General features: G+C 41.8%; 1 protein-coding gene and 1 long non-coding RNA gene across 2 annotated transcripts in view; both read left to right on the top strand.

The window, feature by feature from the left end:
* The window catches only part of LOC140323449 (zona pellucida sperm-binding protein 4-like), a 53866-nt gene that overhangs the window by 25812 nt on the left and 11182 nt on the right, over window positions 1-16872 (top strand). The gene's annotated exons all lie outside the window — the stretch shown is intronic.
* Window positions 3622-6019, top strand: LOC140323451 (uncharacterized). The gene is made up of 3 exons (XR_011919375.1): window positions 3622-3756; window positions 5299-5397; window positions 5639-6019. It is a non-coding gene; the product is annotated as an uncharacterized lncRNA (long non-coding RNA).

The raw sequence follows: 16872 nt of genomic DNA, 5'->3' as shown, positions 1-16872 counted from the left end.
TATACATACAGCGCCATTCTGATCTATGGAGAGGGGAGGGGAAGAACAGAGCGGCACCCCACCGCGCTCTTTGCCTTCACATTCATTACAATTATTCATCATCCGTGGATTCGCCAGGACGGTCGTTCAGCCGGTGAGCATTGTATACACGGAATATCCTGGTCCCATATCGGCCCCTTAGCCAATTATCGGAAGAGAACAATGGCACGTGTGTATGTAGTCTTAGACAAGCAAATTGGTGGCTAATTACAGGCCATTCGCCATGATTACACACCCAGGGCTATGTCATAGGTTCAGAATGTAGGATACTTTGGACGGTCCATTTCATCCATGCTTTGGGTGAATCCAAACTGGTCCTCTCCTTACACTGTTTCATACAAAATTCTTCAATGTGTTCCACTGTGCAGTACATTACACTAACTGGTCTGCCCAGTTCTGTGCTCTACATAATGCATATGTGCTTTGCACTATACTCTACAATGCAATTACCAGAAAATTGTCCTATTAATAGTAACAGTAAGTCCACTCCACTCATGTTCAGTCCACTCCCCTTAAGCCCACTCGAGTCTACTCCACTACAAAAAATAATCTTTTTAGCATTGCCTTGCTGTGCAACAGAATTAGTGTCCCTCTTTACTAATGATAACTCTAGTTAAACATGAAACTGCAAAAATGAATGTTGCTATTTTATTTTAACATTTTATTTTTTTAACATATTTTTTCATAAAAACATACAGAACATAAATAATTACAGTATTGCATTTAAATAATGTTTTTTCCGTAACTTAAAACTCTCAAGTATAAACAAAACACTTATAACCAACCAAATAGAACCCAAATGTCCTGAACCAGATGCAGAATATCGCAATATTCTTGTATTCAGTCGATTCTTGGAACATTATCCAAGGTGCCCTGGTATCCAGATATTTTTTTTCTTTTATATAGATCTGCAGTCAGACCCTCCATTAACTGTATCTCATTCACCCTTTGTATCCACATGGCAAGTGAGGGGGTCATCGGTTTCCTCCACATAGATGGAATACATGCTTTTCAGCATTTAACAAAATGTAACCACGGATTTGTCGTACACTTTTTGAATCCAATCATTAAGGTGGAGAAGAAAAAAGAGTCATTAGGGACTGGTCTCACCGACAGGTCTTGGCAAGTTTTCCTGACCCCCTACCAGAAAGCTGCAAGCCGTGGGCACATCCAAACATTATGCAGCACCATGCCCCTGTCCCCTCCACATCTCCAGCAAATATCTGGTTCATTGGGGAAAACTGCATGTAACTTATCTGGCGTTTTTATACCAGAGTGTAAGGATCTTGTACCCTGTTTCTTGGGAACTGCTATGTATAGAACTTTTGTGGCAGTGCCTCAGTACCTGATCTTTTTGAGCCTGGGTAAGGTTTGTTTCTAACTCCCTTTCGCACCACATTATGTATGTAGGTGTGTAACCTTCCGGTGCCATATAAAGTAAGGAATATATAGCTGATAGGGCATGGCAAGAACTCATATCACCGCTAAACATCTTCTCGTAATACGGTAATTAATTGATTAGGTCTTTACCCCTGAGGGTACTGAATCCACCAGGCGGCAGACCAGGTGGGAACCCCGGATTATCTAATATCAGTGTCAGGGGTCTGGGATGGGGTAATATCTCCTTACAACTAAAGTCTTTCTTGCATACAGTAATAGTAGCTAGTAATGTGGGATTTGCCTTGTCCAAATATTGACTCGGCTTTTGGACCCATGGCAGTGTTTGAAGGGGCACCTTGTTAAAGGCCAGTTCCACCTTCACCCATAGCTTGGAATCTTGGTCAGCTCCGCAATAATCGCTCTCACCAAATGAGCAGCAGCATACTACAGGTTCAGATTCCGGACACCAATGCCCCCTGTACTCTAATGCATAAAAAGTAACTTTCTATTTAACATTCTTTATTTTTATTTTATTGGGAAAAAAGAACACAATACATAAAAACCACATAGATAGAAACAATAAAATCTCAGAGTAAGACAAAAACTGAACAATGGTAAGTATGGGGAAACAAAGACCGGTGCATTGCATATATCACATCATAACACAAACAAAGAAATTACTCGTGGTTATAGTTACAGGCAAATCAGCATCATCGGACAATCGGTGCTGCAAAGGGTGTTATAAAGAACAAGCAAGTGAATGTAACCTGAGATACTCCAGGCCCCCCTCCCTCAGCCTGAGAGGCTCGGATCCAGGTGGCGCCTGAACTCCAGTGTGTCCCGATAGTAAATCCAACCACCCCATAACATATTAAATTTCTCTTGCGTGCCTCTCAGGCTTGCAGTCATGTCCTCCATGAGCATGATATCATTAACCTTGTGGAGCCACATGCCCACTGTGGGGACCGACACTGTCTTTCATAGCATAGGAATACAGACGATTGCTGACACTATAAGGTGTCTGAGAATGGAATTCCTGTAACTCTTATCCGGAATAGTATTGTGATGCAAAAGGAAAAACCCGGGATCCCCAGGTATATTGTGAGTTGTGACCTTCTGCATGAGAACCCTCACCTGATCCCAGTATGGATCCAATAAGGGGCACGACCAAAAAATATGTAACATGGTGCCCTTTCCTCGGTTACACCGCCAACATCTGTCCGAGACATCAGGGAAAATACTATGCAGCCGCTCTGGGGTACTATACCACCGAGAGAGGACCTTAAAACTAAGCTCCCGATACTTGCTGCATGTAGAGGACCGTTGAACCGAAGTGATAATCTTACATTGTTGCTCCGGGCTCAAAGCAAGCCCCAGTTCAGCCTCCCATGCACGCAAATATGAAGGGCAAAAGGTCTCTGGGGTCTGATTGAGCACAGCATACAGGTAAGACAAAGAATGTCTAAGCGGGCCACTTCCCACACATGTCATCTCAAAACTCGTTTTCGCGCGGTGAGTGCAATGCTCCGGGGGAAGAGACCGTAAAAAATGATGTAGTAGCAGGGACCTCCAAAAATCAAGATTAAAATCACCCATACTATCTGTCAATGTCTCCAGCGAAACCCAACGTCCTTGATGGACAAAGTGTTCCGCCCTAAGGAGTCCCCTCTCACGCAACCCCCCGAATCTCCCATCATCCAACCCGGGGGAAAAGGCGGGATTGCCAATTATCGGATACAGGGGAGAAAGTCTAGGAGACAGGTTGAGTTCAAACAAGGGTCTCCGACAAGCCCTCCACATAGCAAAGATCACAGGATGAGCTCTCAAGTTCGAGTGAGGGAGTTTCTGTAACCAGGGGAGCGCTGACAGAGGAACAGGTGTGAAAGATTGCTCCACCTTTACCCATTGTTTAAACTCCCCATGTCTGAACCAGTCTAAAATTTGGACCATATGTGTCGCCATATAGTATAAAGAGAAATTAGGGACGCTCAGACCTCCCCCATTCCTATCTCTGAATAATAAACTCCTGCTCAGTCTATGGCCCCTTTTACCCCAAATAAAGTGGAACACCTTAGAATGTAATGATTTGAAGCTACCATAGCTGTCCAATCACTTTACTGATTCAGCATATAAATAGTGAATTTCACCTAGTGCTGGTATTGGTAGCTGCTGGAAAGATGGTGTTGGGTCTTGTAGGGGTGCGTTGGCTCTGTGGTTTTGTGGCTGGTAGTTTGGATTCTTGGGATGATCCATCCCGCTTGCACTGTGGGTATGAATACATGCAATATTCTCTTCCTTCTGTTCTGGATGATGCAGCTTTTGTGCTATCTGTAATAGGTGAGTAAAAGTAGCATTTGCTGTTTTCTAAAATGTTGTTACTTGTATTTTTTGTGCATGTTTAGTCATTGTAGATGAGCCTTTATAGTAAAGAAATATACTGGTCAGACTGCAGAATGAGCTTTAAATGAATGGGATCAGGGTCCTATTAGACAGCAGTACAGGTTGTTTAATACACAGCAACCTCTTTCACTTTTTGTAAATGAGTTGCATCCCCAGTGTTTAAAAACTTTATTGTGGGGAGGAATTTTGGCCATTCCAAGACTTGCCAACCCCACTAACTAGCATGCTGGGGTCTTGGCTTTATTGCTTGATTTTGGAACACAAACTGATGCATACTACATGTAAAGCTTAGATTAGTTTTGTCCATCAGACCATTCCTATTGCTAATGCAGTCACCACATCTAAAGTATAGATTGATTCAATATTTGTATGTATATGGCAGCAGGCAGGGGTCTAACCTTTCTCTGATCTATTTAAATTAGGATAAGACCTAATAATGTTAGCTTCAATCCCCGATACCCTGTCCTTTCTAAATTGACAGGGACATCAAAAAAAAAAAAGAAACGCATGCAGATAATGTTCATGTGCCCTAAACCTGCAGTTGTCTAGCAAATTCTGAATGTTACTTGTTTTTGTGCATGCAACTTTTTTAAAATAAAAAAAAAAAATTAAGCAATTTAAGATTCTAATGGAAAACCTCACAATCTGCATAATAGCTCTGCCTGTGGCACATGGGTAGGACAGCATTCTGATGGCTCTATAATGGTTACTGCTTCATTTAATGGCTGCTTTGTCAAAGAACAGGTAAGCTGGTCAAAACAGAAGCAACTGGATTGCCTCATAGAAACCCTTCTGGTTGCAATGGGAAAGGATAAGAATGATGACTGATCTTGGGGTCCAGGTTTTTAGCTGAGCTTCGGTGTGACCTGCTTTTGTTTTGGATTATATTGTAAAACAAAGGTGGGCTTCTTCTATGAGCATTGTTGTGAGGGTTTCCTTACATTTATCTATTGAAAAGTTCACGAAGTAAATGGAGAACATTAAAAAAAAAAAAAAAAATGGTTGAACTATCTTCTGTTTGTGTGCCTTCATTTCCAGTAAATTGCATGCTGAATAAGTTCTCAATATGGCAATAAAACATGTCCTTCACTGGGGGGATTCCCCTGTGCTGGACATCAGGGTGTGGAATGGGTGACTTGACTAAAGGGAACCACAAATTTTACACTTTACGCTCAAACAGGCAAAAACGTGGTAATAGATTTGTAATTTGACTGATTACCTGAAGGACTTCAAAGCAGTATCTGACTTCTGTTGCCCTCTAATCCAATGTCAGAATTGGATACTCAGAAATATTTCTAATTTGAATACAGACATGTTCTGAAATCTACTACTTTTTATAGTTTGTTTAAAGGAAACTGCTAAAGATTAGTGGCCAGGGAAGTTGATATTAGGGGGAAAAGGCTAAAGTGTGTGTACAATTGATGAGACTTCTATTTCTAGCAACTTCCTAATGTCTATCTGGCCTTTATCTGATTTCAGGAAGGGGAACACATAATGACCATGAGTCTAGAAGATGTTCTCAGTGATGGGAAAACCTCAGTACCACAAAAAGGATCTCCAAGTGCCCACTTCTTCCAGGTGAACTTTGGCTTAAAATCTGCATCTGTGTGGTTTTTTACATGTTTGGGCCTATATATTAATGAATTCCAGAGGTCTGGCCTACCACATATGACAAATCTTTGGCCAACTAACACCCCATCTGTTGGGATTACATACCATCTCTGCTGAATGTAGTCTGTCAAGAGGGCAATTAACATGGGGGAGGGAGGGAGGGGTGTGTAGAGCATTTCTGAAATTGTACTAACTATTTTCTCCAAAGCAATGGATGCTCCCAGTGTTGATGAATGTGCTGCTATCCCAAGAGCTGACCGTATTCCATGTGCTAACACAAGTGTATCCAGAGGGCTTTGTGAAAGTGTTGGATGTTGCTACACACAAAATGACTGTGAAAATCCCTGTTACTATGGAAATAAATGTAAGTTTTAGATGTCTGTGTATAAAGGCTTATCTTGTCCCCAAGTGTATGAGATTTGCTGGAGGTGCACATTGGATAACATTCTGTTTATTACAAAATCACAGCTTGAACAGCATTATGATCAACCTATGTTGATCAGGTCGTAATAGTGGCTGGGCCAGAGCCAGAACCTTAGCATAGCAGTGCATGGTCCTGAATGCAATGACCCCCAGAAACCAAGTGATTGGTGTTTTGCTGGCCTCTAGGTGGCTATATGTCTCTCTAGGGCTGGCACCGCCTATTTGGTGTCTGTCATAAGGATCAATAAAGGGGAATCATTTTCTTCATTAGTGAGATAAAACTGTCAGTCAATTTACCACTACTTTCTTCCTATTCTGCAACCAAGTCTGAGGAAGCCTTTGAAGTGACATTTGGCTGTTGGATTTCCATTGCTTCAAAAAAATGTCCTCATTTTTCCTGGTGCCAGGAGGACAAGTGGCACATTGGACACACACCCTTACATTCCTTCTGCGTGTGAGATTTTAACTGTTACAAGGGCACTGAAATGTCCCTAATATAGATCTAGACTGATTCTCTGACCTATAACCTACAGTATCTTTTGTACAGTGCTCTATACCTGTGAATTACAAGTAGCCATTTTCTTGCTACTTTTAGGCATGAATTTTAAGTGGTGTGTGTGATCATTGTGCAATACAGACTTAGGCTATATACACACACATGGAATATTGTGTCATTGGAAAAGATCTTTCACGATCCTTTTTCAACAACTACCGACTGCACAATGCATGAAAAAATACTGTAGATACAGCACCGTTCCGTGCTGATGGGGAAGGGGAGAACGATGGAGTGGCACCCTGCTGTGCTCTCACCCTTCACTTTCATTACGATCATTCATCGTCCATGGATCCACCAGGACGGTTGTTCAGATGATACACAACGAGTGTGGTACACAAGCAAGATTCTCGTTCGATATCGGCCCTGAGCTGATTATCGTCTGAGAACAATTGCGCGTGTGCTTAGCCTTAGGTAAGCAAATCGGTGGTTACTTACAGGCCATTTGCCATGATACACACCCAGGGCTACATCATAAGCTTAGAATGTGGGATACGCTGGACAGTCTATTTCATATATGCTTTGTGTGAATCCAGACTGCTCCTCTCTGTACACTGTTGCATAAAAAATTCTTCAATGTGTCCCACTGTGCAGTACATTACACTTACTGGTCTGCCCAGTTCTGTGCTTTGCACTACACTCCATAAGTCAATTACCAGAAAATTTTCCTTTTAATAGTACCAGTAAGTCTGCTCCACTCCACGTAAGTCCACAGTGTTGGAGGTACAACATCTTACAGTTTAGTCTATTGCTGGATTGACTGCAGTTCATACTTATAACACTAGATGACACTGTTACTAATTCTTACTTTTTTTTTCTCTCTCTGTTTTTCTATGATGTGTTACATATATGTTCCTGTGTCATTCACGTAATGTAAGAAGACCTTCTGTTTTTGCATGCATGTTCTAATAAAGACAAGTTCTGTTAACCCACAATGGCTGTTCTAGGATGACTCCACTGCATCCAGCAATCATACTCTGCAACAAGTTATGGGCCCAGTCACTGGATAAAGCCTAGTGACCTGGCACAGCCCAGGCAGAACAGAGCCCCGAACAGGAGAAAGTGTGGCTGACGCAGAGATCAATATACGGAAGCTTTCCAGAGACATCTCCTCTAGACAACTAAGACTGTTTTATATATATATATATATATATATATGGAGGGAGAATGAACGGAAACTCAGAGGTTAAACTCCAAACATTGACAGTAGCCAAGCTGAACAATGACAATTATCAGCTATGGAAGTTTAAAGTGGAAATGCTGTTATCCAGATATGACTTGTGGGAGGTTACCACCACAGGACAATGATCAGAACTGGGACAAGAAAAACAGACAGGCACGGGCCATTATAAGCTTTCTAATGGAGGATGATCAGCTCATTCACATACGCCATGAGGGCACAGCGAAAGGTATGTGGGATGTACTAAAAAGACTGCATGAAAGATCCAGTTTAAACAGTAGTTGTTTCTGCTGCGGAAACTTTACAAAATGAAGCTCAGCAGACAACAGGACATGCAGGAGCATGTAAACACCATGCTGGAAGTGATTGCACAACTCAGATTAATGGAGGAGAATATCCATGGGAAGGAAACTGGAATGCCATATTTTCAAGTGGCAGACAACCATAAATGTCAAGGCTGGTGCATCGACTCGGGGGTCACATGACAAATGATAGAAGTTTTTTCACAGAACTTGATCTGAATAACAAAGAAAGTACCTTGCAGACAACGTAAAATACATGCAGAAGGATATGGGTACGGGACCCTTGTATGCACTGATGATGCGGGACACAATTTAGCTATACCAGTGAAAGATGTGCTTTATGTTCCTGATCTAGATGGAGGACTCTTCTCTGTGAAGCGTCTAACAGCCAGAGGACTGTAAAATTCCAAGGTGACAGGTGTGCTATCCTGGACGGCAAGCGAACAATAGCAAAGGCCAAGCTGAATGATCATCTGTATCTCCTCAAAATAGTGAAGGAAAGGGTGAGACTATGTACACATAAGCATAATGACTGCATACACATGTGGCACAGGCGTCTAGGTCACAGACACCCAGAATGAATGAACTACAAAAGACGAATCTGACAAAGGACTTAATAGTATCCCCTTGTCCAGTTACTATTAAGTGTGAATGTTGCATAAAATCCAAAGCTACAAGAGCAACGCTTCCCAAAGTCAGTCAGAAGAGAGCTTCAAGACCACTTGACCTAGTTCACAGTGATGTATGTGGTTCTTTAAACCTACCTACACCTGGAGGCAACCGGTACATAGTGACTTTCATTGATGACTATTCAAGATACACAGTCACCTACCTAATACAACACAAGAGTGACGTTCTTGACAAATTACAAGACTATGTAGTAAAGACCAGTAACAAATTTCAGAGGAAGCCTCTTATAATTCGAAGTGATAATGGATGTGAATTCACAGGATATAAGATACAAAAGTATTTAAACCAGATGGGAATAGAGCATCAAAAGACAGTCCCATACACACCAGAGCAAAATGGGGTAGCCGAAAGAAAGAACAGAACTCTGACTGAAGTGATCAGATGTATGCTGACAGACGCTGGACTAGCACAAAAATACTGGGGTGAGGCGGCAATGACAGCCACATATTTTCAGAACAGTGAAGAAAACTCCATATGAACTGTGGCACAATAAGAAGCCAAGTGTAAAACACCTAAGAATTTTTGGATGCAAAGCATTAATTTACATTCCCGAAGAAAAAAACGCACCAAACTCCAAAACAGAGCATTTGAAGGTGTCTTCGTTGGATACAGTGACAATGTCAAGGGCTACAGAATCTTAAATCCCAAAACGGACAAGGTCACTATTAGCAACAGCATAACTTTTGTTGAAGATATGAGAGACAATGTAATGACAACAGAAGAAAACGGACACTGACCAAGGATGCCTTGCACTTGCACAGATGAAAAGAGTTAACTTGAGAACCAAGCACATTGATGTGAAGTACCACTTTCTTAGGGATCTTCAAGAACAGGGACTTCTTGAGTTACTTTACTGCCCGACTGAAGATATGACAGGAGATACCCTTACAAAGCCCCTGACCGCTGAAAGACACTCAAGGCTTACAAAGAAGATTGGTTTAACGGACTAAGCCTTAGCTGTTGAGAAGGGTTGTTGGAGGTACCGTACAACATCTTACAGCTTAGTCTATTGCTGGATTGACTGAAGTTCATAATTAGAACACTAGATGTCTGTTACTAATTCTTACTTTTGTTTTTTTCTCTCTTTTTCTGTGATGTGTTACATATGTCCTGTGTCATTCACCATGTAAGAAGACCTTCCATTTTGCATGTATGTTCTAATAAGGACAAGTTCTGTTAACCCACAATGGCTGTTCTAGGATGACTCCACTGCACCCAGCAATCATACTCTGCAACACACAGTACATTACACTAACGGGTCTGCCCAGTTGTGTGCTCTAAATAATGTAGAATACATATTTGCTTTGCATGACCAGGGTAGCTCGGACCTTCTACCCCATCCTTCATCATCATCATCATCATCATCATCATCATCTCCGCCTCCCCCTGACCTCCCACCTGCTTACCAACCACTCCCCCACCATTAAATACCCAAACACCAATCTTAGATTTAAATTTGCTGACAAGCAGCCGTTTACCCGCCTATATATATATGAAACATTCAAGTACTCAACGAACAAATATCCAATATTAAATAAATACATTTTACACTATTGATATGCAAGCATACATTAACATAACATAAAATAAAACTCAAATTATTGTTATTATGAATTAAATTAAACTGGGTTTATACAACACCAACAAATAAATTGGCTATAATCTAATTAACCAACAACCCCATTCCCTCCTTTAAATAATACATAACCACAACAACAATATCCACAATGTTATCAAACTCCCGGTTATACACCCAAACAACCAGGCTGCAGGACTAAGGAGAAAAAAAATCTGCACCCAACAGGAATTTAACTCTTCCAACATCTCTACCTTGGCCTCTAGCTCCCCAGAACCGCCTCAGGAGCCATATTCATTCGTTCACCATAAAGGAGGAGACCCCACCAAAGAGGACCCCCCGTGCCAATATCCAACACTTTTCCAATGCACTGGATCCCTGGCTTCCAAGACCCCAACCGCTAAGATGAACCGAAAATACCAAATTCTAACCATAACAGAAGGGATGGGTTGGCCCAAAACTTTTTCTTCCAAAAGAGGGCCTCCCACTTCCGTCCAGCCCCTTTTAACTTGTCCTATTCCTAATCCCCTCCTACCCCACACTGCACACTACCACAGCCTCTCCTAGCATTACTTCAATTTATTAACCCCCTAACACCCCTGGGGTACGCCTCGCACCCCGGTATGTAGGCCTTGCGCCTAATTTCTTATGGCTACGGTCCTCCCTAGGAAGTTTGTCCTATTATATAGTTCAGTCCACTTCAGTCCAGTCCACTCCTCTCCAGTCCACTTAAGTCCACTCCAGTTTAGTCCAGTCCACTCATGTCCACTTCACTTAACTCCACTCCTGTTCAGTTCAGTCCACTTCACTCCAGTCCCCTTAAGTCCACTTAAATCCAAACAAGTCCACTTGACTCCAGGCCACTCCACTCCACTCAAATCCACTCCACTTCACTCCAGTCCACTCCACTTATGTCCATTCAAGTCCACCTAAGTCCACTTCACTTAAGTCCACTCCACTTTAGTCCACTACACTTCACTACATAAAAAAGAATCAGTTCAGTGTTGCCTTGCTGTGCAACAGAATTAATGTCTCTCTTTGCTGATGATAACTCTGGTTAAATATCTGAAACTGTAAAACTTAAAGGTTTCTATTGTTTTTTTAAAGGATGCTTTTCATAATCTATATAGAAATGCTTTGTGTTTTAGTCATCAAAAGGATATTTCTTTCTGATGCATCACTTGTCATCCTTATACAAACCTGTGAAATGTTAAACACAAAATATTACCACAAATGTTCACCTAATGACTATCAGCTACAAATGAGTTAAATAAAACTGCCCCTTACCTGATTGCTGTTACTATCACAGTACACCTGGGCTCACTACCATAGCTGTCCAATCACTTTACTGATTCAGCATATAAATAGTGAATTTCACCTAGTGCTGGTATTGGTAGCTGCTGGAAAGATGGTGTTGGCTCTGGTAGGGCTGGTTTGGCGCTGTGGTTTTGTGGCTGGTGGTTTGGAGTCTTGGGATGATCCATCCCGCTTGCACTGTGGGTATGATTACATGTAATATTCTCTTCCTTCTGTTCTGGATGATGCAGAATTTGTGCTATCTGTTATAGGTGAGTAAAAGTAGCATTTACTGTTTTTCTAAAATAAATGTTACTTGTTTTTTGTGGATGTGATAGTCATTGTAAATGAGCCTTTATAGTAAAGAAATATACTGGTCAGACTACAGAATGAGCTTTATATGAATGGGATCAGGGTCCTATTAGATAGCAGCAAATGAGTAGAGTGATTGCATCTCCAGTGTTAAAAGACTTTAGTGTGGGGAGGACTTTTGGCCATTCCAAGACTTGCCAACCCCACACCTTTCTACCTCTGTATGGATTTGAGGAGTCATAGTTCTATGCTTGTGCTATACCTAGCATGCTGAGGTCTTTGCTTGATTTTGGAACGCAAAATGATGCACACTACATGTAAAGCGTAGATTACAGTTTTGTTAATCAGACCATGACCAGGGGATAGCATTAGAAGCCTTCCTCTGCCATGACCAATTAATCCACCCCACCAATTACTCCCCACTGTAAAGAAAACCATAACACAATTTCTTGGTGGAAAAATTGGCCACAGCAGCCCCCTTTTATTAACAATGCACTTAAACACATCAACAACAATATTTTGCATAAAACCGGAACAGTTCTTTAAACGGATCCATGAAGGGTATAAATTTCTCATAGTACTCCAGCTGTCTCCGCTTTCCCACCAGGCCCCCAGGCACTCATACCCCGCCTCAGGGACAGTTAGCGGATCCCATATTCCAAACTAGCCTCCACAACAACCAAGTGTCATACGAGGCCACCCTTACTGTCCCAACAAAATTTCTTCCGTATCCCCATCCCCTCTTATATTTCCCTTACCCCACCTCTAACTTCCATGGACCCAAACAACAGATAACCCGCCCAAGTGCAGCTGCTGTGACAATAGCCCCCTCCCCCCCATCCGTAATATAGGGAGGGAGGGTGGGGATGCAGTCCCACAGCAATACTTTTCAAAAGGATCTGCTTTGCTCCCCAGACCTCTTCTTTTAACCCCTAAACTCTCACCACCCCTTAAATTTTTCTTCCAATCCTAAACCCCGATTTTTCCTTCATTAACATTAAATAAATATAAATATATATATATATATATGTCTGCAGTTTTCTAGCAAATTCTGAATGTTACTTTTGTGCATACAACCTTTTTTAAAAGAAAGTTTGCTTAATTTTTTTTTTTTTTTTTTAAGATCGTAATGGAAAACCTCACAATCTGCATAATAGCTCAGCCTGTGGCACATGGGTAGGACAGCATTCTGATGGCTCTATAATGGTTACTGCTTCATTTAATGGCTGCTTTGTCAAAGAACAGGTAAGCTGGTAAAAACAAAAGCAACTGAATTGCCTCATAGAAACCCTTCTGGTAGCAATGGGAAAGGATAAGAATGATGGCTGGTCTTGAGGTCCAGGTTTTTAGCTGAGCTTCAGTGTGGCCTGCATTGTTTTGGATTATATTGTAAAACAAAGGTGGGCTTCTTCTATGAGCATTGTTGTGAGGGTTTCCTTACATTTATCAACTATAATTTCTCCAAAGCAATGGATGCTCCCAGTGTTGATGAATGTGCTGCTATCCCAAGAGCTGACCGTATTCCATGTGCTAACACAAGTGTGTCCAGAGGGCTTTGTGAAAGTGTTGGATGTTGCTACACACAAAATGACCGTGAAAATCCCTGTTACTATGGAAATAAATGTAAGTTTTAAACTCATTTTAGATGTGTGTGTGTGTGTGTGTGTGTGTGTGTATATTTGATGACAGTGCATATTGGATAACTGGATCTAAACCCTGGCTGTACATGGGGCCTTTGCTAACTTTAAAACATGTTATGGCAATAGACACGTCTGATCTCCCAATTTGGGTGCTCTTTGAAATAAGCAGAAAGTAGGATCAAGCCGAATAGGTCTAGGAAGACCATTCCTGAGACTAGGGGCAGCTCTAGAGAAGTCTTGGATTCATGCGTGTGAGGAAGTCATTGTAGGAGCGGAGAGAGTGGCTTGGAGCTTTTTACCAGGTCAAATGTATTTGGGACAATAACTGTGTAGGGATTTGAAGGCAAATCACTGGAGCTTGAATTTGATTCTAAGGTGAAATGGAAGCCAGTGTAGAGATCTGCAAAGAGATGGAGCGGAGAAAAGGATGGATGAGTCTGGCTGCAGCCTTATTAGGTTTAATAATAAGCAGGATTTATATAGCGCCAACATACTACGCAGCACTGTGCAGCCTTCATAATAGATTGTAGAGGAGAGTCGGGTTAGTGGAATACCAGAGAGGAGGAGGTTACTGTATTCCAGATGAGAGATAAGAGCATGTACAAAGAAGTTGGTGGTCTCTGGGGACAGGTAGGGGCGGATTTGGAGATGTTGCGTAGATAAAAGTGACAGGACCTGGAAATGTTCTGATTATGGGGGGGGGGCTAAATTAGGGCAGAGCCAAAGGTGACAACGTGCCTGAGGGGGGAGGGACAAATAATGGTGTTATTAACAGTTAGAAATATGTCCGGGGAAGATTTGGAATTTGAGAAGGGGAAGATGAGTTCTGTTTTATCCAGACTGAGTTCCAAAAATCAGTCAGACATCCATGATATGGCTGACAGGCAGCATGAGACCTTATCCAGGACTGAGGGAGACAGGTCAGGGATGGACAGATTATAGTGTCATCAGCATAGAGATGGTACTGTAAACCAAAGGAGGATATGAGACTACCGAGAGAGGAGGTGTACAGAGAAAAGAGAACTGGTCTGAGGACTGACCCTTGGGGAACACCAACAGGTAGGGGATTGGCAATGAGGATTTACTATTGAAAGGAGCAGTCAGACAGATAGGAAGCAAACCAAAAAGAGCAGGGCCACTGATACCAATGGAGCGTGTGATTTGTATAAAAAGGGGGTGATCAAACGGTGTCAGAGGAAGGAGCAGGGAAATGATGCCTTGAGACTTAGGTCTGAGGTCATTGGCCACTTTAAGGGCTGTTTCAGTGGAATGGGCAGCTCTAAAACCAGACTGGGGAAAGTTGGTGCTCGGGTAATCGGTGAGTCTTTTGTAGACAAGGCGTTTGAGAAGTTTGCAGACATATGGGGGAAGAGAAATGGGACGGTAGGGAGGGGTCCAGTGAGGGTTTATTTAGGATAGGGAGAATTATGGCATGTTTGAAAGTGGAGGGGTATTTACCAGTAGAAAGAGGAGAGATTGAATAGTTTGGTTAGGGCAGGGGCCAGGGTGGAGGAATGGGCACGGAGTGGATCAGAGGGAATTGGGTCAAGCAGACAGGTAGATGATGAGAGAAGAGATTCTACATGGCCAAATCTAGCACAGTTGGGATTGCTTTACAATATTGTAAGACTGTTACAGCTTGTCTCAACCAGACTTCACTAAACCATTGAAAATCAGTGAAATATGTGTAGTTTATTTGTAAATGTGTGTTTGTGCTTGTGTGTGTGTGGTGTGTGTTTTTTTTTTTTTTTTTTTTTTTTTTTTGGGCATAGATGACCTGGCTTCTAGTCCCTACATGCTTTGGCTGATGGGAACAGCAGTTGTTGGTTGTGTCTTGGCAGTTATCCTTGTTGGTTCTAGCCTGTACAGAAGATGGAACAGAGTTGAAAGCAAAACAGAAAATTGTCCATTGTCCTCTGTAAATGCTTAATAAAATGAGCTGTTTTTCAAAATATTGTGTGGTCATGTCAATGATAATGGAGTCTCTCATGTACAGCTTCTGTCAAATTTAAAACTCTCGGGGTATTAAAGCGGAGATGTTAAGTGGGTGGATATGATTTGTTTCAGTACTGATGGAAACTAACCTGGGCTTGCTAATGATTCATGGCATTCAATAGAAACTATCCACATCAATACAAGGTTTTTGCTTCAACTGGGACACCCCAGCTATTACTTCACAGGTGACACAACCTGAAATTAGTTCAGATGGTGATGCCAGGCAGCCATTTAAATGGGCACAGATCTATGCAAGATGTAGTCTTTTGGGGCATAGCACATTTGACACTGGGGAACAGTAGAGACAATGTAGGAGTTGGTCCACATATGCTTTCCATCAAGATGTCTGTTTTGGGAGCTGGGTAGCTTTAACTTAGGTGGTTGAACAGTGAAAATAGTTTTTACTAAGAAATAATATCAAGGAAGAATACACAGAATGGGAACTCTTGTGGTGCATGCTTCTGACACAGAATGGTACAGTACACATTAGTTCAGAACAGTCATAGCACAACATTATGTGCAAGCTTGCTGCATTTAATGATGGTGTTCCTTGTGGGTGGAGTTTGTTCTGAGCTAAAAAGCAAATGGTCTATGTTGACCAAGTAGTTCTAATGGCTGAGCCAGGACCTACACCTTGCAGTACATGGTCCTGAATGCAATGACCCCCCCCCCCCCAGACACCAAGTGACTGGTGTTTTCTAAGTGGCTACATGTCTATGTATGGCTGGCACAGTCGATTTGGTGTTTGTCATAAAGATGTATAAAGGGGAATCATCTTCCTCATTAGTGAGAAACTGTCGGTCAATTTACCACTTATTTCTTCCTATTTTGTAACAAAAAGTCTGAGGAAGCCTTTGAGGTGACGTTTGGCTGTCGCTTCAAAAAATTCCTGGTGATAGGAGGACAAGTGGCACATTGTGTCCTCTGTAGTTAATACAGCAGTTGTTCATTGATCTGCCAAGACAGATCTGTAAATAGCAGGGATAATGGATAGCTATAAACATGCTAGTGTCCAACTGGACACACCATTGCATTCACCATACCATTACATTCTTCATCAGTGGGATAAAACTGTCAGTCAATTTACCACTTACTTTTTCCCTATTCTGCAACCAAGTCTGAGAAAGCCTCTGAGGTAACATTTGGCTGTTGGATTTCCACTGCTTCAAAAAAATGTCCTCATTGTTCCTGGTGCCAGGAGGACAAGTGGCACATTGGCCACACACAATTACATTCTTCCTGTGTGTGAGACTTTAACTGCTACAAGGGCACTGAAATGTCTCTGTAGAATAATATAGATCTAGACCGATTCTCTGTCCTATAACCTACAGTATTTTTTTTTCTTTATTTTCTTTATCTTTTTTATCTTTTTTTATTTAATTTTTATAGCCTGACATTTGCACTCATGTTGATTTGTTCCCACACAACTCCTGTGTTCATTTGTAGTTGTGTTATAGGTTTGTTGTCATTGTGCT

Source organism: Pyxicephalus adspersus, chromosome 2 (assembly GCF_032062135.1).
Source record: "Pyxicephalus adspersus chromosome 2, UCB_Pads_2.0, whole genome shotgun sequence".
NCBI classification, from domain to species: domain Eukaryota; kingdom Metazoa; phylum Chordata; class Amphibia; order Anura; family Pyxicephalidae; genus Pyxicephalus; species Pyxicephalus adspersus.
Note: the sequence above shows the minus strand (reverse complement) of the source record. Positions and strands in the feature narration are given on the sequence as shown.